The 26,933-nt window shown below is 42.7% G+C and overlaps 1 protein-coding gene across 3 annotated transcripts in view; it reads right to left on the reverse strand.

Moving 5' to 3' along the window:
• LOC138613106 (alpha-1,3-mannosyl-glycoprotein 4-beta-N-acetylglucosaminyltransferase C-like) overlaps positions 1-7,548 on the reverse strand; it is a 48,414-nt gene extending 40,866 nt beyond the window's left edge. For 2 of the 3 annotated variants that reach the window (XM_069686694.1, XM_069686692.1), the window contains exons 1-2: positions 7,307-7,548; positions 1,721-1,809 (exon numbers count right to left, since the gene is read on the reverse strand). The gene's annotated coding sequence lies outside the window, so the exon portion shown is untranslated. The remainder of the gene's footprint in view (positions 1-1,720; positions 1,810-7,306) is intronic. The other variant, XM_069686693.1, reaches the window with a different exon arrangement.
• Between the last annotated feature and the right edge of the window lie 19,385 nt (positions 7,549-26,933).

Below are 26,933 nucleotides of genomic sequence, written 5' to 3' on the forward strand. Positions count from 1 at the left end.
TCTTATCTCAGGGAAAATAGCAGCGATGTTCATCAAAAAGGAGCCTGTGATTTTTTCCTGCTCAGAAACACAGTTTGGAGCGTGAACACATGCTGCCCTGAGCCCCGAGCAGCTGTTTACATGAATGTTTAATGCAGGCGTACGGTGAGGTCTCTCCGCAGCAGATCACTGTGCCGAACCATGGGAAACTTTTAGATTGTTAAAGTTCTGTCATGTAGTGAAAAATACGAGCTCTCCTGAATTATTAATGATCGCAAGCTCACAAAATAAGCGGTTTTTCCAAGAAACGCTGAGTTGTCTTTGACTTCTGCTCAGCCGACACACAGTTCTTCGTTTAAACCTCCTTTGGAAAGAGAGATGAGATATAGATCTGAGTTTTCTAACCCTCAAGCTACCAGCATATTTTACACACAGGGATCAACACACCCAAGGAACAAACTACTGCCATCAAAATGTTCTATTAAATGTGATCTATTAGAACTGCAGACCCTATCACATATCTTATGGTGACCTGGTTTAGGAAAAAAGCCTTTACAGATAAACAGTTACTAAGTTAGTCCTCCTACAGTAACTTGTGCTCTCTCTTAGGATGAACGCTAAGCTGTCCTTACTGTAACTTTTATACCAGGTAGTGTATTAAAGTGGTTATCCTAACCTAACCATACCGTACGGTATCGTAATGTATCCTACCATACGGTATCGTATTGTATCCTACCGTACAATATCGTATCGTAACGTACTGTATCCTACCCTACGGTATCGTATTGTATCCAACCGTACGGTATCGTATCGTGCCATACTCTATCCTACAGTACGGTACCGTATCGTACTGTATCCTACCGTACAATATCGTATCTTAACGTACTGTATCCTACTGTAGGGTATCATAACGTACTGTATCCTACTGTACAATATTGTACCGTAACATACTGTATCGTATCTTATCTTAAAGTATCCTACCATACGGTTTCGTATTGTACCATACTGTATCCTACCGTATGGTATCGTATCATACTGTATCTTACCGTACTGTATCCTACCGTAAGGTATCGTATCGTACTATACTGTATCTTACCGTACCGTACGGTAATACGGTATCATACGGTAACGTAAGGTACATACTGTCCCGTATTGTATCATATTGTAACGTATCATATCAGATCTAAATCTAGATAGATAGATACATACATAGATAGATAGATACATACATAGATAGATAGATAAATAGGATCTAAATACATTTGTATTCTTTACAAGCACTAATTAAAAAATAAACCAAAAACACTGCTATGAAATTATTAAGAAAGAACAATTTACAAGTCATGAAAAACTGGAATAAATCACCTCTGAGGGCTGCAGGTATCCAAGTCAGTAGCATTAAGGTTATAAAAGGGAATTTCAATTCAGCTGATGAATTAATGAATCTGTGCAGCTTTTTCCTTCCCAGTTTCTCTGATGCATAAATCACCATCTCAACACAAAGGGTGTTCATGGATTTTTACAATTAAATCTGAGAACTCACATTTGGATGAAAGGATGACACAGACTGTTAAGTGGCGCTACTGTTGTTCTGCTGACAGGAGTCACATTTGTGGCAACAATTAAAATGTGTGATCACAACTTATTCGACAACAACGTGAGAAAACGCTTCACAATCGAATCATTAATAATAAATAAAGCCCCAAACAAACTGCACGCTCTGACAGTCTTGAACTCTTACCTTCCTGCTGCTGTGTTCAGGTCGTGTTTGTTGTTTCGTCTGCTGGCTCTGAGGACTGGCATGGATCCTTAATCATGAAATGAGACAACCTGAAGGAGAAAAAAAAGACACTTAGAGAGGAAGAAAACAATACACGGTGACGCATTTTGTTTTATAACTCAAGAAAAATGTACTGCATTTTCTCCCACACACTGTCTAATGAACTGTCTGACCATCTGAGGCTTGTTCAGTCAGACTGCAGCGTCACACTCTCACAAACAGAGCGTCCTCCGGTTTAAGTGCTTCTTTACAAAACACAACATCTGTGTTTAGACTGGAAGAAACACACAGGCTCATTATCAGCTATCTCCAATACAGTGTTGTTTGGCTTATTGCAAATTTGAGCTTCTTCATACAAGCTAGAAACATGCACATTTATATATTTGTACTCCAAATACAAAACTCAAAGTTAAGTAGTAAAATGAGCCTTGAAAATATGACATTTAATATATTGAAAAAATGTACTTTGAACACAAACACAAAGCAAATATGCAATAAAATATAAATCTTAATACTGTTATTCCAGGTTTTCTTTTTTAAGTGATTTTTTTTTTCATTTAAATAAATGTCTGTTAAGTCTCTATCGCCGAATGAGGGAACACAATGGTGATTGAGCCTATTGCCCACTGGTGAAAGCCTTTGCATTTGCAGTATCACAGACTGGGGGTCACAAGCGACGCCCAGTTAGTGACGCGTTTTCCATCAGCCAGCAGTGGTTGGTCTGCCAGAGAGGGTAGGCGGAGCTACTTTTCCGGTCCGGAAAGCGACCGTCAGCGAGGAAAGTCAAGAGTTACAACTGGAGACAACCGTGGACGTCACACATGAGACACTGTCTGGATATCTGGGAAGTGTGCTCCTGTAATTACCGTTTATTGCCACAGGTGCCGCCAAAGAGAACGAAACTGAGATCTTCAAGATTATAACTTTAAATATTGTCTTTAAATTTTACATATTTATATTTCTCTGTTATTTTCTCTTATTGAAATCATTATTCTTTATTACACACTGGTCTTTTCCACTCTGCATTTTACATATTGCACTGCAGTTGTACCTGAAAATAAAACACTGTACAGCAGTACCGTACAATAAGTACTGAAAAATACCCAAAAACATACCGGATAATGTCATTTTTACAAGTACACAAGTGTAACACTAAATAAAGCTTGTATATCTAACATAGTTCAAGCTGTAATGTGCATCTAAATTTCTTCCAAACTTCCAAAAATAAAAGAGAAAATAACTGGATGTTTCAACACCCAGCAACCTCCTTTCTCAAACGCAGCATCTGTTCCCGGCCCCGAAGCCGCGCTTGGATTTAAACTTGGGTTAGCTGCCCCTCACATGTTCTACTGTGTGTTCTGTTGGCTCCCAGAACAAGATGCTACATTACGGGAGTGAGAGAGAGACTCTGCAGCCCTGATTAAAAAACATTCAGCTTCGAGCAGATGGCCGTGTAGACTTTGCTTGCTTGTTTAAAAGTAGGCAGTCCACCCACCTCCCATATTTTTCACACTCGATTTTGTAGAAGGCACGGATGAGCCAAGGCCAAAAAAATAAGACAACACTCTTCTTTGTTCCAACTCGGAGGATACTCGCAGATCCGAGGCTGTTTTTGGACGTTTTTAAATAGAAATTGACCTTTGAGTGTTGGTTTATACTTTTTTATGTTCTGTTGATGGTGAGGAACATCATCTCAGAGGTACATAACACATTTAGCCAATTGGAAGGGAAATGTGCTGATATGAAATGAGTCAGAATTGAATCTTATAACTGCAGGAACATGATTTGTCAGGAGGTTCAACAAAAACAAATTTAATCAAGTGAATGCGCGATCAAAGCTCCTCGCAAAAATAACAGAATAAAGAGCATAAGAGCGTTTTACTGAACATTTAGCCGTATGGAGCTAGTTGTGGAGGTGAACGCTGGGGGTGCAAGGCAGTGCACAACAAAGGTCAAAGGTCAGATCCTGAGTCACGGGAAGAAGCCAAGCCGATGGAAGCAATTTGATTCTTTTGGGAATGTTCTGCTGGGAAACCTTGGGTCCTGCCTTTCATGTGGATATTACTTTGACCACCTACCTGAACATTGTTGCAGACCAAGTGCACCCCTTCATGAAAACGGTATTCCCTAATGGCAGTGGCCTCCTTCCGCAGGATAAAGCGCCCTGCCACACTGCAGACATGGCTCAGGAATGGTTCGAGGAAGCTCAAGGTGTTGACTTGGCCTCCAAATTCCCCAGATCTCCATCCAATCGAGCGTCTGTGGGATGCGCTGGACAAACAAGTCCGATCCATGGAGGCCCCAGCTCGCAACTTACAGGACTTAAAGGATCTGCTGCTCACGTCTTGGTGCCAGATACCTCTGCACACCTTCACAGGTCTAGTGGAGTCCATGCCTTCACAGGTCAGGACTATATCAGGCAGGTGGTCATAATGTTATGGCTGATCGGTGTATATGAAGATAAATATTCAACTAAGGTCAACATGCATGCAGAGTTTGACCAGCTATTATCTAAACCTTACAGTCAGTGTTAACATTTGGAGTATTTACAGAATGACGTCACATCGACTGAAAATCTTGTTTTTGCTGTTGATGGTTGAACTTGTCATCATGCTGCAGTGATGAAGATGAGTACTTCAGGTTGTGTTGGTACACGGTGACATCCCTGCTGCAGGTTACAGGTACAACAAAGCACACCTCTGATCATCAGTGATTTCAACAAGGGAGGAAAGTCATAATCTTCTCTTGATCTTGATACTTCATTGAAACAAACCCTCTCAAAAAACGTTTTTTGGTGCCTCAATGTGACCATAAAGAGTTAACTGTGGTGGCTGAGTTAACTACAGCATTATAGGTGCAATGACTTTTTTCACATCATCTCTATCAGGCCCGGAGCCAGGCAAAGCCCTCAGGATGTTTTTTGCTACCTTTTTTCACGATCATTTTCTGCTAGCCTACACCTTGGGCCATCACGACATGATAATGACCACTCCCAACTCGGGGCTGTTTGGTCTCAGGGGCCCAAAAACCCCTTTATTGAAAGATGCTTTTGGTTACATGATGTCCTCGCACATATGAAGGTACTGCATCTGTATAAATAGTCTTACAGGAATGGAATTTGGCAGGGAGCATCCTGGAACTAATGGGAAAGTAACAAAATAAGATATAGGGGCTTGCTGCCGTTGTGTTTTAAAAAATTACCAACGACATTTTCAATAAGACAAAAAAGAAAACGACTGTCCAATTGACAAATTAATCAAAATATTTCTTCTGTCAACTCACTAAGAAAGGTGTTAAAATAGCCGATTAATACAGCTACAGTTATATGAATTATGCTACAATTTGACTTATAGTGGTGATGTTTAAACGTATTCAGACGATATTAAGTTTCTCTCACAAAGCATCTATCTTGCAAATTATTCTGGGGATGCAATGATCAATTTCTTTCTCTCTCCTTTTGCACATTTTGATGCCTCAACACAGGGTATCTGCAGCAAGTAAAGATCTAATACCAGTGCAGTCTTTAAAAACATTGGTGAATCTCACTCTGTAGACGTCCTTATTTCAGGTAACATGAGGGCAGACATGGAGCCCCACTTTGACTGAATGAATGCAACTTTTAGAAGAAATAGTTAAGTATGTAATGACATAAACTAAAAACAAAATAATCTGTCACATCATGAAGAATACCCGCATCTCCTTTCGTACGATCAGTACTGGTGCAGACTTGGTTTATCAGATCTGTGCTTGCCTCAGATTAAAGAAGAATTTCTAGAATGGAAAGTTACAAATCTTTGGAGCATGTAAGGCCAGAATTTTGCAATTCAGATTTTTGTACCCAGAGGGGAACGTGTGCCCTCAGATTTTAGCGAGTAATATGCTTCTTTTCATCACAGTCGTCAAAAGTTTCGTGGTCTCTGGAGAAAACTATGAGAGCAGATTTTAGTGTGAATGCACATCAAACCAGGACTGCACGCTCAAAATCCCTTCCCGTCCCTGCACGCTCTGAAATCTTTATTTGCTCGATACTTTTTGACATTAACAAAACGACTGTGATTTGTAAGTCCACCTGCCTTGGCACAAGCTGTTAAATTTGTTTACCGGCTGTACTGCTTCACCCTGACATTGTTTTTCCCTGTTTATTGATCCTCCAGAGTGAGCTATTTCACCCAGCTGCGATGCTGAAACTTTAATATGGTGCCTTGAATTTAAAGGAAGGTGGTAAAAGCTCCTGGAAAGTGCCAGGCAGCTCGCACAGAGCAGCGAAGTAGGCTGAATCTAAAAACATGTCAGGGACTCTTCCTCTTCCCACACAGCGCATGAGTGAGGTCAATCCAGGTAAAAGCCGTGCTCCATTATTGATTGCTCGTATTAAATCCATACCTTTCCTCAGAGCGGAGTGGAGGCAGGTGAAGAGAAGCAGACGAGATGGAATGGAAGCTGCAAGAAAGGGGATGAAGACTGATCAGTAGGAGATGATCAGAATGTTTTCATTCTGAGAAGGCCCGTGTGTTTGTGGGCCAAGATCAAACTCTCCTCTGGAGTTGTCCTTTACGGAAGAGAGAGTGACAGTAAATCCACCACGCGATAAATGTAATTTCTAATTTTAAGAGCTCCATTAATTCTCATCCAGCACCTCCGCCAGTAGTAGTTCTGATGGGGGTCACGAGGAGAGCTAACATTAATAACATCTGTCATAGTACATCTGGATGTGGCTCGCCAACAGCGTCCCGTCTGACAGTGTCCTCTTGGAAATAACATATGATGCCATTAGGTGCCATTATAGGTCAAACCCCACACAAACACACCCGGGCTGACGGGGAGCAGCGGTAAATCACTCTAATCCTGCCGAGAGATGAAGGCAGGTTATTCCCACATCGCTGAGGGGACGAGGAGGGGGGGGGGATTTGTGACACGAGCTGAGCTGCGGTTTACCAGCTTGAGTCAAGCTGTGATAGAGCTCAGCTGTCACAAATCCCAGATCACCTGCTGTCTACACCCAAAAAAAACCCGGCACACCTCAGTCAGTGGACGTGATGGGAAGACCAGGGAGACATCCAGCTTCACCCGATGCACACACAAACACAAACACAATAAAAGCAGTGTATAATCTGTCGAGCAGCCAGGGCTTATTTGTGCAAGATTATCTATTTTCCATCTCCGCTCTCGTTACAGATTGGGATCATCATCGCTGATGCTGTTACCCTCCTGGTCCCTCCAGCAGAGATTTGACTCATCTCCCTCTCATCCTCTTCCAGCCCTGAGTCCCACTGAGCCCGCCTGTCAATACGGAGCCGCTAAACGCTGCTCAGACTGCCAGAGAGAAGCTGCAGCACGCCTTTCACACTTTACACAGTCGCACATACAGCCTATTGAGCACAAAGTCTCCTGACGCTGAGAGGAAGAAATATGGAATCAATTAAAGGGAAAAGGAGAGGAGGAGGAAATTAAACAAAGTGTGCAGAAGTTGTTTGCGTCTCTTCTCGGAGGACAGAAGCAGCTAAACAATGTAATATGCACTCAGATTAAGATGCAGAGCGAGCTTACCTGCACGCAGCGCAGATACACACACAGATCTGTGGCTTCCTGCAGCCGCTCCACTCACCTAAATCACTTCCATGACTCACGCAGGGGGAAGATAACCGGCTCTCAGGAAAAGTGGAGTAAACAGTCGCTGCAAAGGCAGGCAGGCAGGGCGCTCGCTCTCTCTGCAGAGCTGCTATCTCTCATCCTCCTCTCCTCCTCTGTCTCTCTCTCGGCTTTGATCTCTCTCTCTCTCTCTCTCTCTCTCTCTCTATACAGTGGTGCCCCCCTCTCTCTCCATCTCTGCCACCCCCTCACTCTCCTCCACAAGGTGTCACAAACAGAGTGTGTCTGCACCCACTGTCTCTTATTGGCTCACACTTCTCCCTCTCTTCCCCCTTCATCTCTCTCTCTCTCTCTCTCTCTGTGACTCTCCTTCTCTTTAGAGTGTCCACCTTAAAGAGGCAACACATCGCACCACAGCCGCACAACTCGGTTTACATCTTCATCTTAGCCAGCTACATTTAAAATCTTTGTATCTCAGGTGGAAAGAAAGAAAAGGCTTGATCTTAAGTAACATCTGGATAAGAGGAGGGCAAACACAGCTCCGTCTTTGTCAAAATAATGAGTTTTTCTGCAGCTGAGATTCACACTTCAGTCCTTCTCTTACAGTCTGTTATTAAGACAATTTAATGAGCAAAAAGTGTGATTTGATTGCAGTAGGATATACAACCTGTTAACAACCTATTATGACAAGTTTCTCTGATGAAAGCAAACATTAGCAGCGCTCTCATCAGCAGTTAAAACCGGTAAGTGACAATCATTAGTGAAAAACGAAGCTTTCAGCGTTTGTGATCTGTGTGTAAGCAGAGCTCGCAAGTCACTTTCATGAAGCAGAAAAGGATCACAGTTTACTATTTTATTTAATGTTTTATACGATTATTTTTAGGGCCAGTAGATAGAGTTGGAAACGAGGGAAGAGAGAGGGGGGATGACATGCAGCAAAGGGACGAGGGTCGGAGTTGAATCTTGGCCTCAATGCATGTAGCGCCCGCTTTAACCGCTGAGCTAAACGGGCGCTCCGACTGTTACTATTTTATGATCACAATACTAATAAGATTTAAAATATTATAAATACAGGAAAGTAATGTACCCAGATTTACCAACTCTTTTTTAGTTTTGTATTTTATTTGTATTTTCTTGTTTTGATCATTTCCTGTTTTACTTTGTGACCGTGTCTCCTGTGACGTTCGACTTCCTGCCTTTGTGTGGCTGTGTTCAAATACACAGTCGTACATACTACATACTATACTACTACTGCGTTTGGCGGTTGTATGTAGTATGGAGGAGCTTGTAGTATGCAGCTGTACGCTATTTTAACTGTTGTTGTGACGTTCCAGCGCTTTGCATTGTGGGATACAGTAGGCGAGGTGGACTAGTCCAATGCATACTGGAGATCTTCTCCGAATCAGTACGGCATCCGGGTATTTTTGGCATATTGCACATTTTGCATGTGTTTGCATACTACATACTACATTTAGGCCGAATCAGTACTTACAGCTAGTATAGTACGGCATTAGGAGCACAGCATTTGTTTGTTTCTGGCTTGTTTGGTTTTGTTCCCTGTCCTTATTGTTCTTCACCTGCTCGTTGATTGTCTCGCCTGTGTCTGATTACCCTCACCTCCCGCTGTGTTTAGTCTTTGTCTGTGTTCGAAATGCCGTACTACACTAGCAGTACTGATTTGGCCAAAATGTCTGCAAACAAAAGCAAAATTTACAGTAGGACAAAAATACCCGGATGCCGTTCTGATTCGGAGAAAATCCCCAGTATGCATCGCTGAAATTTCACAACGGCAGTTGAAATGTCAGACGTCAGCAGAAGAGCAGAAGGGGGCGCTATAGCTAAAGAAGCGGGGGTTTGCTATTGGTGGGTTATTGTTTACTTTGCTTTCCAAAGTGGAAACTGGCACAATAAATTTGAACAGCTCTGTAGTATATACTAACGCAGTATGCAATATGTGGTATACAGTATACAGTATATAGTTAGTATGCCATTTCGAACACAGCCTTTGTCCTCCCCTGTGTCTGGGCCATTCATCATCTTTCTGAGTGAAACCTTTCGTCTAACCATCGTCGATCTCGTGTGAAACCTTTGAGAAAACTATATTTTCCTTGCTCCCAGTGTTCCCAGTGTGGATTATTTACTTTGTGGCTCCTTCTGTGTTGTTGGACTTTTATTACTTGGACTTGTTGGAAGTAAGTTTTTAGTTTTCACCTTGTTTTTGTGTTTCATAAATCCTCCATTGTCTGCACCTGGGTCCTCTCAGGGTCAAAAAAAGGGAGAGGACCAGGTGCGCTTCAAGTACAAAGGTTTTCTACTTGAAAAGTGACACTCTGAAAGGCTGGTCTGGTTTTCTTACTCTACCTTGGTTTCAGTTGTGAAAAACTGGCCAACAGATTACAGTATGGGTCAAGCTAATTTCTTCTTTTGAATGTGATGTCAACTTTGTCAGGTGTGCAGAGGTGAGGATGTAACTGGGATTTCAACCTGTCTCTGAACTACTTTAATCACTTGTGTGTAAAACACCATGAATGCTTTTGACAAGAGGCTGTACAAACTATGTGTCAATATCTCCTTTATACAGTTAACTTGTCCACCTTCATGTGGGGGGAATAAGGAGCGGCTGTAATCACATTTGGGTCTTGACATACATTCTTTAGCGCCTGCTATACTGACCAAGAAAGCTGAGTTCTCCTGCTGGTGAATCTGTGCTTGCAGTGCCTACATGTACCAGGATGCATTGCAAGCGAGCTGAAACCTTGACCTCGCTTCCTACCTTCTAAGCAGCACCTTGTTTCTATTGAGTTCCAGTAAAAGAAAAAGAAGCTCGCAATGAGTTTGAAATAGAAAGATTCATGACCCTGAACATTCAGTCACTTTGATTAACGCTGTTTTCTTGTTGCTATACCCGGGCCTATTTGAAAACTGTCCTTGGTGATGCATTCAAGGACACGCCGACATCTAATATTGAGTCGCCTGCAGCAACGCATCTAATTCAAGCGGCTGCCGTGTTAGAAAATCTGAAAAGATAAATAATGAGAAAATGCAGTTAAAGGCACAGTGAATTTTGATGTTTCCTGCATCTTTAAATAATGCTGTTTAACATGATGACTGTGGCCTTTAACTGTCGATCAGGAACAGCTGTAAGCACTTTCAAGATGTGGAAAGGTGTTTTAATAAGCATATTAAGTAGTTTGTTAAGATGCACCAACAAGAGGAGGAACCTGAAGCATGCCTCGGTGCTTGCTACACTGACAGAAAAAGCCGAGTTGTCTAATTGCAGATTAACCTACATGTACCAGGATGCATTGCAGCCAGATGGTGGACCTTGCTACACTACTTTTCTTCTGGTTTGAATAAATATATCTAAATATTCAGGTCAATCAAACGTGTCTGCAAGCTTATCTTTGGATGCCGTTTTCGCTGCTTGTAGCAAATGTAGCTAGTCTGCAATAAAAGCAAAGGTGAAGCCTGGAGATCGGGACATAACTAAGTCAATTGATCGTGCTGGTGCTGGAAGAGAATAGATGCAGTTGCAGCGAGCTATCCCCCCCCCTAGAGATACAGAGAATATCCTGTAAGCCTAACTCAGACAGAAATAAGGTTAAAAACTCAGCAAACTCTTTAACTCTGAAGTCTAAAGAGGGGGTTTCTGAGCGCTTTGAGACCGGAACATCCCACTCAAGCAACATATGGATGAAAGAACTATGCAACTATAAACAGAGTCTGCTTATGAATACAGAGTCTGTAGGCGGGGGGCAAGATTTCTGATGTCAGAAGTGTTCTGTTTGTAGTCTGAGTAGTCGCCGGCTTTGGCTGTACGCCGGAAAACAGTCTGTGCGGAGAGCAAAAGAGGCCGAGCACATTGGCTGAAACGCAATCCTGTAACTCGTAGGCTATCATCGGACAACTATTTAGCATTTTATTAATCTTTATAAACAAACATCCGCTTAAAAAGTGCTGATAACAATACTGTCACAGGCTTAGGGTGTTTTCACATTAGGTACGATTGCTTTGTATGGTGTCTGAGTACGATCACCCCCCCTCTCCTCTCTCCCGCCGGTCAGCTTTCACATGAATAATTTCGTTCCGTACCCGAGTACACTTGCGGTAGGACTCCAAAGCAGAAGGTGGCGGTAATGCATCTCGAAAACACATAGAAGAAGAGTATCATCAACTACACGACATGGTGATGTTGTCGTTCGAATAAAATCTTAAGAACGACCCTCTCACCTACATTCCTACGGTATCAGCCCCAGCTGTGTAGTTCAGAGGATGGGATCGGCGGTGCTGCGTGCGTTCGCAGATTTCGGAGGAGACATTATAAAAGCAGTCCACTTCTGTGGTTTGGTACAGTAGCTTTCACACCTGATGCATACGTACGGTTCATTGATCAGTGCCTGAGTCCACTTGAAAAGGTGGTCTCGAGTACGTTACACAGTGTTCACACGAATCAAACAAACTGGACTTTGGGGTCAAGTGTACTCGGATCCGGGCCCGGGTCCCTAACGTGAAAGCCCCCTTCATTATCGCATCGCAAATGACAAGTTGACAAAGTGTATGACGTCTGATGAAAGAGGCAGAAATCAAATAATATTCTGTATAAGTTTAAAAAGCAGGACACTGAGCCGCCCTCTCTAAGAGGATCTATGAATTCTGAGTGGATGTAGCCTTTAATAATCGGTTTGAACTGGGTCTGCGTGGAAATAAGGCCAGGAGTCAAGTTGCCAATTTGCAATTATAATTATCCTCCAAGCCCCTTAAAATGTAGATTACATATATTCTCCATGCTGCCATGTCCTCGTGTGATATTAGCCCTAATTCAGCATGAAAACAGATTAATGGCGGAGTCGTGTTGAAGGCGTGAAGTGCTCTCAGTGTTGTCGTGTTTGGGCTTTAAAAATGTGCTGCATCTGTTTAAAATGTAAGCGTCCTAAATCATTTAGATCACAACATGTAACACCACGCGTCAACACGGAGCCCCTGCTGTTACAACTCTCCTATAAGCATCAGCCTGATTCAAGTGCAGCTTTAATATGAAGAGGAAACTAAAGAGGAATGCTGGAACATCTGTCCTGCTGTTACCGGGGGCGGGAGACTCTGTCGTCATCAGGAGTCGTGTTATTGTCGTTCTTGTTTGTTTTTATTTGTGGGTTTTTTGCGACTCTGCTGGTCTGTTTACTAGCCTCAAAAACTTCGAAAAATTGGCTGTGATTTGGTTCTTTCCTTGTTGCTATACTGGGTACTTTTCATAACTGTCCTTGGTGATGCATTCAAGGACACACGTCATTATATATGAGTCCCCTACAGCAACACAATGCATTCATGAGCTGCAGCGTTTGGAAATCTAAACTAGAAAACAGATAACAGTAAAGTGCGTAAGCTCTCCTCTCGCAACAAATGTTGGACTTGAAGCAAACAGGGAGAGGTTTCTAGAACGTCCACATAATTACCGCACAATAATGTGAGTCTACGTCAAGAAAGAAAGCTGATAAATGTTCACTGAGATGGATTTTATACCTGAAGCGCTGTGTGGTTACTGCTAGATGATTTTAATCCTGTTAAATGAGCTGAAACATGTGTCTGCCTGGAAGAGATAAAAATCAATGAAGAAAGGCCGGTATGGAAAAATTTGTGCAGGAATGTAAAGCGAATGCAATTTGTAGATAATAGACAAAAATGTTCAAACCACTTTAAAACACTTTATCAAACTGTAGTTTTAACTTTGATCAAGTAATAAGAAACGACACAGGTATTGGACTGTCATTAAACCAAAATTCTAGTCCTAAATTATATTTTTGAGCCTTTTTTTAACATGTTAAAGCTCTAAAACTACAATGACCTTTAACGCAAAACATCTACAGTGTTACAATTTCATTTAGCAGACACTGTTGTGTAAAGCGACGCACATCTGAGAGTAAATACAACACAAGCAACAATCAAGACAGGAGGGAACGAAGTCAGTAAGAGCCAACAAACTGCTTCAGACACAGGTGCCGACATCAACATCATCAATAGCATCATCATCATTAAGGTCAGAGGTGTTCATAAAGAGCTGGGTCTTTAGCTTCTTCTTAAAGGTGAAAGGGACTCTGCAGACCGAATGGAGTTTGGTAGCTCGTTCCACCACCGGGGGACGACTGAGGAGAAGAGTCTAGTTAGAGACTTAAGGCCCTGTTGTGATGGGAGCACCAGGCGCCTTTCATTGGCAGAGCGTAGTGAGCGGGACGGAGTGTACACCTGGATGAGGGCGTTCAGGTAGGCAGGAGCCGTTTTTGTCGCTGTTTTGTAAGCGAGCAACAGGGTTTGAATATGATGCGAGCGGCAGCTGGGAGCCAGTGAAGGGATATGAGCAGTGGAGTGTCATGTGCCGTTCTGGTTTGGTTTTCGATCATCTGCAGAGGTTTGAATGTGCATACAGGAAGGCCTGCCAGCAGGGAGTTGCAGTAGTCAATGCATGATATTACCAGCAGTTGTGTTGCATGCTCTGACAGGTGGGGTCTGATCCTCCTGATGTTGTACAGGGCATCTAGTTGTCTATTTTCATTACTCTACTACTTTTTTTCAGTGCCCTTTTCCTGCTGCCTGTTCGCTTGCTTTGGGTTTGGGTGTGTATAGATGCGTTTACCAACATTATATTAACAATGTGGTTTACTATTATTCTGCACGTGTGTCTTATGACTCTTTGCTGCTTGACTGAAGTGTTCAATATGTGCTTTTTACCACTTCAATTACTTTTAAACTCTTTCCATTAATGTTTGATTAAGATAAATTATACTGGTTGTTTACATTTCGTCCAAAGTCAAGTTGAACTTTATTCCAAAAGGGGCAAATGTTTTTATTTGCAGCAGTAAAAATGATCAGACAGCATAGAGCACAAACAGCATTTAAAGGGGACATATTTTAGCTATGCAATCAATTTTCTATTATTCTAATGTGTTTTTGAATTGAAAGTTTGTTTCGTTTTAAAAATGGCATTCATATTTTAATGTAATTATTTTTCGGAGCCTCTCCTTCCTCCTGAAATGAAAGAGCCATTTTGCCATACAAAGGTTAGGACCCTAGCCGCGATTGGCTGACAGCATTGGGAGTGACCGTGTAGCCGCTCCCTCACGTGGGGAAGCGGACACACTGCACTGTCACTCCAAAGTCGTAGAAAACATGGCTGCTCTAGGATCAGTTATTCGGCCTTATATGTATGAGGCAGAATCGGACCTTGAGTGGGAGGACGATACACCGGAGCAAGTGCAGCAACCCATGAGTTTCCAGGAGGTATCTGAATGGTAAGTTGGCAGGCTGAGGTAAATGACGATGAATGACGATTGGTTGATGTCAGCAAAAGCAACGTTCTACGTAGAAACCTGCAGCTGTTCTGAACGGCTCATTTCAGAGGCGACCTTTTTAAACATGTCAGTCTGGAAAAACACAGAATTATGCAGTTTTCACTTTTTCACTGTGAACAATAAACACCCAAAAACGTGAAACACATGCACAACATGAGAATAACCATCTTAAAGATATGGCCCCTTTAAATCCAGGATATAAGAAGTCAGAGAAATAAAGTACAAACTCTATGAGTCAGATTTACATAAGATATCAGAAGTGACACAATTACAGAGAGGCTGACAGAAATGTTCAGTAACCTGACACATTGGTAGGTGAATAACACAGTTAAAGACCCAGTTAGCCCGCTGGCTAAGTCTGGCACATTAATATGTTGATTAAATTGTGTTGTCCTCATAAATTAAGACAATATAATAAAAAGATGCTTAAAGGGAAACTCAACATGTTAATTTTTGAAGGTTAAGAGGTAAACTGTGACTAATATGTAGGCAGTGCTGTTTGGTACCAAGAAATGTTGTGAGGGGAATAACACACAAGTGTTAATGTGATAATTATATCAACAGCCTGAAGCTACTGTCAGTGCTCAGTCCACTCAAACAGAAATCAGGCTTCAGTGCCCAGCAGACCCGTCGATGCCTCCGTACTCTTCACATGCCTGATTACAGCCATTATTTGCTGCATTTTGTCTCGGGAACTCGGCTTGTTGATTCTAATTTAAACAGTCTTCTCTCAGGAGCGACTTCATTAAGGGCAAAAGTTCCCCGTCAGCTCCTCTGAGCGGCAAACAACCTGGAACCATTAGCAGTCATGATGAAGAGTGACAGTCAGCTGACGACTGATACAACAAGGGAACGCAATTATACATCAGGGGCCGGGTGTGTACTTTAGATATTCATGTGTGCTCTGGAGACAAGCTAAGCTAATTCATGAATAGATGAATAAATCAATTAAAAATTGATGAGGCGATGCAAAGTCCTGCACAAAGACATCCACGGGTGACTGGTCTTTTGGCGTTTTGCTGCATGACCTTCTTCTCTCTCAAATATGAATATGGATTTCCTGCCGGGGAAATCAACACTGAATGTGTCGGAACAAGTCCTAATTAACTGTTTAAAAGTTCAAGTTGCTGTGAGAGCGTTTTTTAAGGTCGACAGATGACACTTAAGTCTATCGCAAACAAGTAGGGGAGGGAGAAAGATTGAATTTTCAGCTTCGTCTTGTCTCGCTGATAACGGATGCAAATGACTATTTCCTCCGTCTGGAACGCAATAAAAAGAAGATGTTCTCTGATTTAGCTGCCAAACAAAGTTAGGGCGCCAACAACAGGGGGCATTGAAAGCCTGAGTAACAGCAACCGTTACGAGTCTAATCTGATGTTTTCACCACATTTGTGTCCTCGCTGTGCGAGTCTTTAAACCTCTTTTCTAAGAACTTTGAACCCCTGCTCTCTTTCTTTCACATATAAACACAGCCAGTCTTGAAAAGTAACTGAGTGCTTTCATTTAAGTGTACTGAACATAAACTCACTTTCATATTAATGCCTCTATGTGCCCTTCGAATCAAAGAGACCATCAGCTAGAAGACTGATTCTTTCTAGTTAGTTATTTTAATGTCTGTCACCCTGGCCAGCGGGTCAGAATCTGTTTCACTGTGAGCTGAATGTTAGACACTTACAAGGAAGCAGGACAAAATATGTTATGGAAAATACTACCTACGCATGTACAGGACAAGATCAGTAAAGAGAAAGGACACAAGCTCCGTCCACAGGGGGCGGCAAAATCTACGCAAAATCACAGTTCCTCAGGTAAGTGTATAAAAGAAGACATTAGTCTCAATTCGGGGGCTGCATCCTTCAAAGGACTATGGAGGATGAGTCATTCGTCGCCTGTGTAGACACTAACGCTGAACTGAAATGAGACAGTCTGGTCTATGGAGGATTTCCTGTTTGTGTCACCAGCTGTCCCCGCCCTTATGCTTACGTCATCAAACGGCAAGGTAAAGTGTGTACCTCGGCCGCTTAAGAGTCTGCCATCTTGTTTCAATTGGCACGCAATGAATCTCGGGATACGCCGGGGTGCGTAGGATGCACCCGATGGATCCGTCGTGGCCCGGGTAAAGGACAATGCATTTGTTGCCGCATCTGAAGGAGCCTTCGAAATGGGACGGCCTTCGGCCTTCAAATATGGCCTTCGAAGGATGCAGCCCCTGGATTGGGACACAGGGTTGGAGACTTTGGAGAAACCAGCAGGAATAAGCTAGCTTAAAGATTGTATTCAACCCAAAGCAACTCAAAGCAACTCCCCACCAAACACATGAGCAAGCACTTTCAATACTATGGCAGGACGAGTTCAGGAGAGAGGAGCATCTTTGTCGCCCCTAGCTTTCTAGGTTTAGCGTGTGGGAAACTCCACTCACATGCAACGGGTGCACAGACAGTGTGCACACGTAAGCAGGCAGGTTTGACATCCATTCACTAAGCATTGAAATCATTGAACATGCTTCTTACAGCCTGTTAAAGCTTTTTTGGTCCGAGCATGTGTATGTATTGATTGTTGTTGGGTTGTTAAAAGACTTTTAACAGATAAAACCAAAAATGTGCGTCAAATAATTTGCTTACTCAAGCTTTTAACCAGCGATTGCAGAACTTTTTGTCTGCTGGGTTTTCTTTTCCACATTTATGTGTCTATATTTTGTTAGCAAGTTCACCAAAGTGATCATTTCATCTAAATTTTCAACGAAATGTCTCATATAGTTTGAACCGCTTAAAAAGTCTGACTGGTAAAAATCCCATATACATCATAATAAGTGCAGGTAAGAGGAAGTGAAAACAGATATGTGTAGCAAAGCTTAGCTTCAGTCGGAGCCATAAAATCATCACTGTAGCACTCAGATTTATGGTGTGATCTCTGGAGGGGGCTCCAGCTGAACCTTGACCAGCTGCAACAGTAAACACGCTGCTTACACACTGTTGCATCAGGATTAACAGTCCTTTAATGTCATATAAAGTAAGACTACTTTTACTTCTAATAAAGGAGCCCTTCTTCCACCTCTGAAAATAAAATTAATTCCTGATGCAATGAATGATTAATACGGGACCTTGAGGGACGCAATGAGAGCGATGATTGTGCGAGATAAGTCAATACTTTCCCTCATCTCCTCCATAGATCATGAGATTTCCCATCACAGAGGGAACGCAGTGGATCATATCAGCGGCGTTCAGATTTTACCGTCATCTCCGGCGGCCGGCGGCTCTTTACGTCAGCACCACGGCCCGACTTTAACTCCATCCATTAACTTGTCAGAAACTTTGAATTGGAATTGATTCCCCTCGCCGTAATTATTCATCTGTCTGGGTTATTTATTGTTGTGACGGTGGAGTTGGTGCTTTTGTGTTTGGCTGGATTTTGTGGTGCAGAATTAGAATTCAGACAGAAACATCGAATACAGACGTGTCTGCAGCAGCAGCTGGGGTAAAATACTCGGGTTAAAATGCTGTTTTCTCAGTAAGTTACTGCGTCTGGTTTGCATTTACCCAAACTGATCCACAGTGTATTAAGTTTATTATATTTTAAGTGATTTTTCATTGTTGTAGATGTTCAAGCCAACAAATACAGCTTCATAAAACAACAGTGATGTGACAAATCGAGTCTATAAGGCGACATGTCTCTGAGGGTGTATTTCCTGGAGGAGACTTCTGGTTCTTTCTGTGGCTGACAGGTGATTGACAGGGAGTATAACACCATGCTGCTTATCAAAACACACCACAAAAAAATGATGAAAACACCAACTATACCTAAACAGCATATGATGGATTATGTCAGGCAGGGGACGTGTGAATGGCAGGAAACGGCTGCTTCTGAGTGGAGGATAATGAGCTTTAATGTCTCATGGTGAGAATGTAGAACAGTGGAACAGTAAAGTGCTGCAGGGCAGAGGAAGAGTAGGAGGAGGAGAAGCAGGTAAACATGTCTGCCTCCTAAACTCCCTGTGAGTCTCTGACTGGATGAATGGATGGATAAATGAATGAATGGTAATATGCATTAGTTCTTTTTCTAATACAAGAGGTGCTTTGGCATCGAAAGCACACAGCGTTGTTATTTGAAAAGCTGGCAACCTCCCTGCCTGCTTCCTCTTTCCAACTGCACAGAGCAGGCGGCTCTGACAGCCAAAGCTCTGATTACTGGTACAATAAAAGCAACCTGAAAACACAGTTGGAAAAATATTTAGCCTGTTGGACGCCATCAAAAAAGCTGCAGTTGGCCGGCTCAATCTGAAAGACCTTCACCCTTTTCATTTGATTATAACATTTGCATCGTAGCGCCTCCAAGATCACTCTAAAGGAAGAAGATGCAGTGCAGATTGCAGCCACTTGAGTGACAACCGCTCTCCTCAACATCCTCTTCCAAGCGTGTTGGAAAACCAACAGAGGCCACAGAACTTGCAAAAAAAAGCTAAAGAGCCAGTATTTAGTTTGTCCATTCTGGGCTTCTGTACAAACATGGCCCTGAAACATTCACCATAGCTGTCTCTCAATTCGGGGGCTGCATCCATCGAAGGTCAAGTTTATTCGTAGCCTGCATAGACCACTAAGGCTGGACTGAAATGAGACGGTCTGGTCTTCAGAGGATTTCCTGTTTGTGATGCAAGGGTAAGGGCGCAAAGAACCGTTGCTGTTGCCTAGCAACAGGTAGCTAGTGGGCTAACTAGCTATCATAACTAACTTTACGTAACTCATCACCTTTTTTTTTTTTAAGTTAATTTTCAAGTCTCATGGCCCCTTTCTTTTTGTTTTACATTTGTTTCTCTAGCTATTTGATTGAGTTGCGACCAAAAACTTTTACATTTTAAAGTGTATTCCTCGGCCGCTTGAGAGTCCTCCATCTCATTTGAATTTGCGAGCAATAAATCTTGGGATCCGTTGGCCTGCGAGATGGACTCAATAGATCCTTCATGGCCTGGGAAAAGGAGGACGCATCAGAAACTCTCACACGAGTTTCAGGGCTGTTAGAGACTTTTATATTCAGTGTAATTCATTTCAAATTGTTCTTTATATTTTAGTGTAAACTAACGTATTTTATTGGTAATAAAGTCAAGTCCTCTCGCTTCAGGGGCTTCAGTGGGCTAAAAACATTTAAAGGAACTTACTTTGTATTTACACATGTAGCTCTGCTCAATTAAACTGCAGTTTGTATGTTTAATTATTGATCAGTAAAGCTGCATTTGATGTCTTAAGAGCTGTTATTCTGTAAAGGAAGCATTTCTGAGATGTTGAGCGTAAGATGTTCTTCCTCGATGGTAAAGCTGTTACTCTACGTCCCTTATTTCTCTGATAAAACATATCATTCATCCTATGCATTGCCTCTGTGCACTGCCTCTGTGCGTTGCCATGCACTTGCCTCTGTGCATTGCCTCTGTGCACTGCCTCTGTGCGTTGCCGTGCATTGCCTCTGTGCATTGCCTCTGTGCACTGCCTCTGTGCGTTGCCGTGCATTGCCTTTGTGCACTGCCTCTGTGCGTTGCCGTGCATTGTCTCTGTGCACTGCCTCTGTGCGTTGCCATGCACTTGCCTCTGTGCATTGCCTCTGTGCACTGCCTCTGTGCGTTGCCGTGCATTGCCTCTATGCACTGCCTCTGTGCGTTGCCGTGCACTGCCTCTGTGCATTGCCTCTGTGCACTACCTCTGTGCGTTGCCGTGCATTGCCTCTGTGCACTGCCTCTGTGTGTTGCCGTGCATTGCCTCTGTGCACTGCCTCTGTGCGTTGCCGTGCATTGCCTCTGTGCATTGCCTCTGTGCGTTGCCGTGCACTGCCTCTGTGCACTGCCTCTGTGCGTTGCTGTGCATTGCCTCTGTGCACTGCCTGTCTGCACCTGTGTCTGATCGTACTGTACTGAAGCTGTTTGTTGGCACTTACTGACTTTGTTCCCTCCTGTCTTGATCGTTTGATCGGTTTGGACAAAAAGCGTGTGCTAAATCAAATTGTGACATTATTTCCCAGCTGCTGCTTTTAAAAACAGAAATTTAACCTCATATTTGCATGAACTGATATTGAAACATCATGAATAGATTTGATTACGAGGTCACATAGAGCTCCGTTATTTCAATTCCAGGTTGTTTCCGTGTTATTTTTTTCACATGTAATGGATAACAGTTCACCCTGACACAATGCTCCCCTCTCTTAACTGCCAATTAGAGTATTTTCAAACTGCCTGCTCCATAATTACACGCTTGAAAGGCATGAAGGGTATCCATTAAAGTCAGCCCTGTCAGTGTAAAAGGTGAATGCAGTAACAAGCAGCTCCGCTGAAACTCTGTCGCCCAATCAGCCGTCGAATCTCCTGCTGTGTTCCCGCTCGGTCCCCGCACAGATGAGCTCTGAATATTTCATAACCGATCATTTGAAGGGTTGCAAGAGCTCCCAGTGTGACTAAATATTCAGTGAATTGCTACTCACATTTTAACCCGCTGGAACGGGATGAAAGGCAGCATTGAGACGTGAGCGGCGCCTCGTCACCTGGAGGCCCGAACCAGAGCGCCTCCCTCTGCTGATTCTCCGGGTCAGGTTTTCTGAAATGAAATAAATTATTCAGCATGAATCTAAAACTTCTTTATGAGATGTCAATAGTAGTCAACATCATACCTGACTTTTTAAACCTTCAGGGAGGGACTTCATATGCAGAAGGGTTGGCTGAAGATTGATTCAATTGTAAAATACTTTAAAGACCAGCTCCAGTCATTTAAGACTGTGCTTGAAATAATAAATTGTCTGATATGTTTTTTAAACATTTAATTACCATGTAAAAATCCTCCTCCTTCTTCCTCATTAAAAATTCATGAATCTGCATAGTCCCCGCCCACTATGCAAATTTCCAACCGCCCCATCCAAAACACGTCTCTGCCATCGTTTAGTGGCAACTTGTTGAAAACTAGCTAGCGTGAACTGTAGTAATAAGTAGTAGTAACGTTAGTAGTCCGTAGCGTGTTTGCAAAAATTACGATGACGGTTACAGCTGGCTCACACATCGCTGAAGTGGTTGCCGTTTTAAAGTCGTCCTCTTAGGTTGAACACAGCCCCGACACCTTCGCCATCGAGGAGAAAACCCCGTAGCAGTAAGAGAACACATTTCAAGGAAGGGCCTCAGCCTGAGACATTAAGAGGGAGAGGGACGCAAAAGGGATTTTGTAAAGTGAGGAAGACTGATACCCAGAGGACATTTTGCCCTTGCTTTATTTTTAAAAAGAGGTTTGAAAATTACAACTCTGGTGGCGTGACGGCCTAAAGCTGAAGGCCAGAGGAGGTGGAGAAGCCCTGCTTTAAAACAGGACATGTGCAAACTGAGTAGCTAGAGCGAGGACAGCACATATCAATTAAGTATGCCAATATTATAAGAGTGGAACAGAAGCCAAGTGGTTAGTGCTTTGGCCCTGCAGCTGTGTTTGAATCATCTTGATTTCATGTTACGGTGTTAGTTTGATCTCGATCTTTCAACCTGTGACAGAAAAGACTTGAGGGACAAATCAAACATGACCAACAGAAATAATCCCAGTTTGAGCTTCTGAAAGAAAAAGGACAAACAAACTGGAATCTTTCTAACCCGGTGTCTCCTCTTCAAGGTGAGACCTTCATCAAAAGTGTTTGTCGATCTGTACCCCTGACTTTACTTTTAATTTAAAAAGAGTCAGTCGTGCTGTGTTGTAGCTTTAAAGAAAGTTCAAACTCAGCTTGGTTCTGCTCCAGAGCATCTGACACTGCAGTCATCCTTGACTCAAGTGTAATAACCTCCGTCAAATAGAAACATGCCATGTTTTCTCTCAGCTTTCTCTTTGTCGAGTGACTCATTTGTTTGAGGCTTTCCTCATCAAATGAAAAGATGACAAACTCCAACTGGCTGCTGATGAATCTAGGCTCAACATGCAGATACTGCTTGTTTATATGGGTTATTGTTTCTTATGCACTGTTATTACAAGTCGCATGAAACCACCGCCCGATGTTTGCAGATGCTCCCACATTTTCAGACCACACCAAACCACATTTCCCTCGTACTCAGTCCAACTGCAAACACAGAGAAAGTAATTAGTAAGTAATAATGATCATTCCCTTTCAGAGAGACAAATGTGCCTGTTTTTGGCCACATCTTGGACTGTCAGGTGTCACTGGTGTCATTGTCAGAGCCAGTGTTATTATTTACCTCGGAAAAAAAGGCATCAGATTGAGCACAGAACTTTGTTGGAGACTGTTTCAAAGCTCCTGTGAGGAGTTTTGAGCTGGTTATGAAACAGACTAAAATTAATTCTGATGCCTCTATATGACCTACAAAAGCAAACGAGACCATCATTAAGAAGACTGACTATTTATATACAGTTATTTATAATGCCTGTCACCATGAGACGAGGTGTCAGACGAGGCGATTAACAGGACTCTGCCAGAACCGAGTTTGTTTACATTTTAAACAGCAAAGGCTGAGTGATGAGTTTGACTGCTAAAATGAAGCAGGAGATTTTTAGTCTGAAAACCCAACTTACACATGTACAGGACAAGATCAGCAAAGAGATAAGAGGTACTACTTTGTCCACAGGGGGCGCCACTATAAGCTCAAAGTTCCTCACAGTAGCTTCAAGCTGCTCATTTGGTCTAGTGCCTATTTCTAGTAGCAGGATGGTGTATGTGGGACTGATTCAAAATAAACAACCTTGTTCAAGGTTATGTAGGAACATGTACGCCACTGCAACAGTGTGGCTCATAGCAGATTTGAATTTGGACGACAATTGAGCTCTTTGGCACAGAAGAATAACACACTGGATACGCAGAAAGTTCTTGGTGATAAGATCAATTCATGGTTAGTTTTGGTCTTGATTTTTAGATCTGCTAACAATTAGACCCATTAGATCTCTCCGAATATCAGCACCAATGTGATTATCTTTGGCACTCGTCCTGCAGCATTGTACTTTGATCAAATCACAGCCGTGCAGATATTCAGCACAGCATACAACCGCACTCCCTCCTGTGTCATATTGTTTGGACATATCCTTAAAGGATACAAATTGTACTAAATAAGCTATAATATGGAAAAAAAACTGTGTTGTGGTGCTTAAAGTGTCTGTCAGTCAGCTCTCTGCTCCGCTCTCAAATGCAGGCAACAGAAATGGTATTACAGTCCGTGTTGTTAGTCACAAACAGCTGCAGAGACGGCCAACAGAAAGCTGAAGCTGCAGATAATTCGGTGTCGGGGAGAAGGTGATATTGATTTGTTAGATGGATTGGGTGTTAGTCCATGTTGAGGAGGAACCCAAACACAGAGGACATTTCACTCGTGTCCAACACTTTCACTGAGTTCAGCTCTGATCAAACCTCGAGGGTCCTCCACCGACACACCAACCCGTCTGCCCACAGTATGCTCCAGCAACAAAGCATTTGGCTCAACCTCTTATCTGGTAATCAGGGTGAAGAGACCACTCGACATAATTGATATAGGATGTGATGTTTTTTTTCTCTTCACTCGAGCACACAAACACGTACACGCACGCACACAAAGCTGGAGCTAAGAGGAGGCTGAAGAGGAGGGCGTTCTTGTGGAGGATAAGTTTGGATTTGCATATGAATACCAGCGAATAATGAATTCCTCCTACTTGTTATTGTTCCAAGAGAAGCACCACATGTGTAGCCTCTTAAATGATGCCATAATGAACAATGTGCTGCTCACTGCCATTGTGTGAGATGCATCACCGTTGTACTACATTGAGGACCTATTTTGCTAGTTCAGTAAATCCATTGTAAAACATTATTGTATATCTTCCACGTTACATCATAACATTTACATTATGGCATTACATTTTCTTTTATTCCCCAAAGGATAATTGTGTTGTCTTCTTGTGTACAGCCCTGATGATAATGAATATTAGCTGGATTTTTCATCTAAAGCACCCAATAAGATGACACAGAGAAGAATTAGCTGTAAACAAAACCCCCACATTTGTAACCAGCAGTTGTGCACCGAAAAGCAAAACACGAGCGCTCAGGGACGTGAATGGAAATGCCCTACAATAAGTAACAGTGAGCAGAGAGAGAGCACAAGTCCCAGCGGCTTGTTTGACTCGCTCATCTGAGCAAGTCAAACATAACAGAGCAGTGATGGACGTGGCTCCTGTCTCGCCGGGTTTCCTCCTCTTACTCTTCTATGAATTATGGATGAAATATTTTGTCTTCACATAAAAAGGCCGTTTGGAAAAAGACCCCTCAGCACTCGCGATTGAAAGCAGTGCATTTCTAAGCACATTGCCACAGTATGAAGGCCTCAGTGTTGCCAGAAGAGTGCCTGCTTGATAGTTTCACAATACCTGAAACAATCTTTGCAACAGTGGAATTTTGGGGGGCTGCAACCGACAATTTTTATAATTTTTCAAACCACCGGCACAAATGGAAACTCTACAGGCTCGTTAGAAACTTTCTCACTGACCATGTGAATGTTTGTTGTTTATGTCAGCCTCCACCTGATCCCAGAACTAACCAGGAACACCAGTTCTTTCAGTGATTTCCATCACGTGTCTCCTTTTTTCTCTTGGCTTTGTACGTTTATTAAGTAGATTCATAATGTACGTGGGCAGCAGCAGCACAACAGATTTCCACTGGGAGAAACGCACTGCAAATTTAGATACTATGCAAATTCAAAAACACACATAATAATCGAGGACAAATACAACAGCAAATAAGTAATTGCTGCAAAGTCACACACAAACCCCAGAACACAAATGCAACAGAAAACGCTACAAATCCAGTCATCACAATGGAAGTGCTCCACACCTGTAGGGACACTTAATTAAACAGGGATTTGGTGAAACATATTTTAGGGAGACTTTCGAAAGAGATTTGGGCAGTCAGGAGGACAAGTAGTCAGTATTCAGTCCTGGTTGGAGAAGCTATAAACCACCTGGGTACCTGAATGTTACTCCCAAAGACTGTATATAAAGATGTACGATCCGTCTCCATCTCCTCTCGCCCTACAAAAGTGAAGTCAAAATGCCAGAGGTGAAGTGCGCCCATCTAGCCCATTAGCATCCAGAGTCAGTGCAGTAGAGATCGGCTGGTGGAGCCGCAGAATCGTGGCCTTGACGTGTTGGAGCCCTCAGGTGGGCTCAGTCTGCAGCAGAACAGCTTCTCGTGTCGGTCTGAAGCAGATATTCACGGTTATGTAAAGTTCAATGACTGTAGTGTTAGTGTTAATTACGTCTCCTCTCGTCGTTCCTCCTATACTCTGCTACTCAGGAACAGAACGCTGCAGGAGCCTTATTTATCAACAGAGCTGTCAATCAAGAGGCCACACCCCCTTTATAGCATCAAATAACTAATTCAAAGTAAACCTGTCTGAAAAATGAACACTTGGACATAAATCAGCATGATAAGAACTAACTATAATGACAGAAACCATGTTTGAGAAAAATGTATTTGACGTGTATTTTGATTTTATAGTTTGACTCATGTCCCATCTGTGAACATGGAGGAGGCGGGCTTTATGACCTATACTGCAGCCAGTCAGCAGGGGGCGGTAGAGAGGGTTTGGCTTCACTTTTAGGGAGCTGTCATGTCGTCCATCTTTTTATAGTCTATGGTTACTTCCTGTCTAACATCACTGACTGCCAAGCGATTGAATCGGATAAATGGAACGTCTAGAAGCGTTAAAGAAAATCACACAGCTACACCTCTACGATTTAAAGCTACTACTTGTCCCGAATACTTTTCTAACACACCAAATTGCTTGCCTGCAGCTTCTCACAAGATTGACTTCCTCGTATTCTCCAACCCCGGTGCATCCAAAGTTCAAGTACCTTTGGTTAGACATCGTGACCGTTGAGACGAAAAGAAACATTAAGCAATTTATGGCTCCACGCGGCCCTCTCCCCCTCCTCACTTACTCATCCCTCCCGCACATTATGAGCCAATGTCACCTCTCTCCCATTCACAGCAGGCGATCAGAACTGATGCTGTAATGAGCTGCTGTTTGTTTGGCTACAGGCTGTCTGAGATGAGACATGATGCTGTCACTCACATTTCATGGCAGCGGCCCCGTCGGCTCTGAATCACCATCTGAGTCTCTCACCGTCCCACGTCTGATCAAAGGCAAGTTCTCAAACATTTTCGATGTTGTCTCAGGTGCTAATGTCCTTATTCTTGTTTTATTTCTTCTTTTTATCACTGTTGTTAAACCTTCATTTATCAAGACAGGCCAAAAACACGTTCCTATTTACGCTAAT

Source organism: Semicossyphus pulcher, unplaced genomic scaffold (genome assembly GCF_022749685.1).
Source record: "Semicossyphus pulcher isolate SPU_LCO1_2020_fin unplaced genomic scaffold, fSemPul1.0.p SCAF_8, whole genome shotgun sequence".
NCBI classification, from domain to species: domain Eukaryota; kingdom Metazoa; phylum Chordata; class Actinopteri; order Labriformes; family Labridae; genus Semicossyphus; species Semicossyphus pulcher.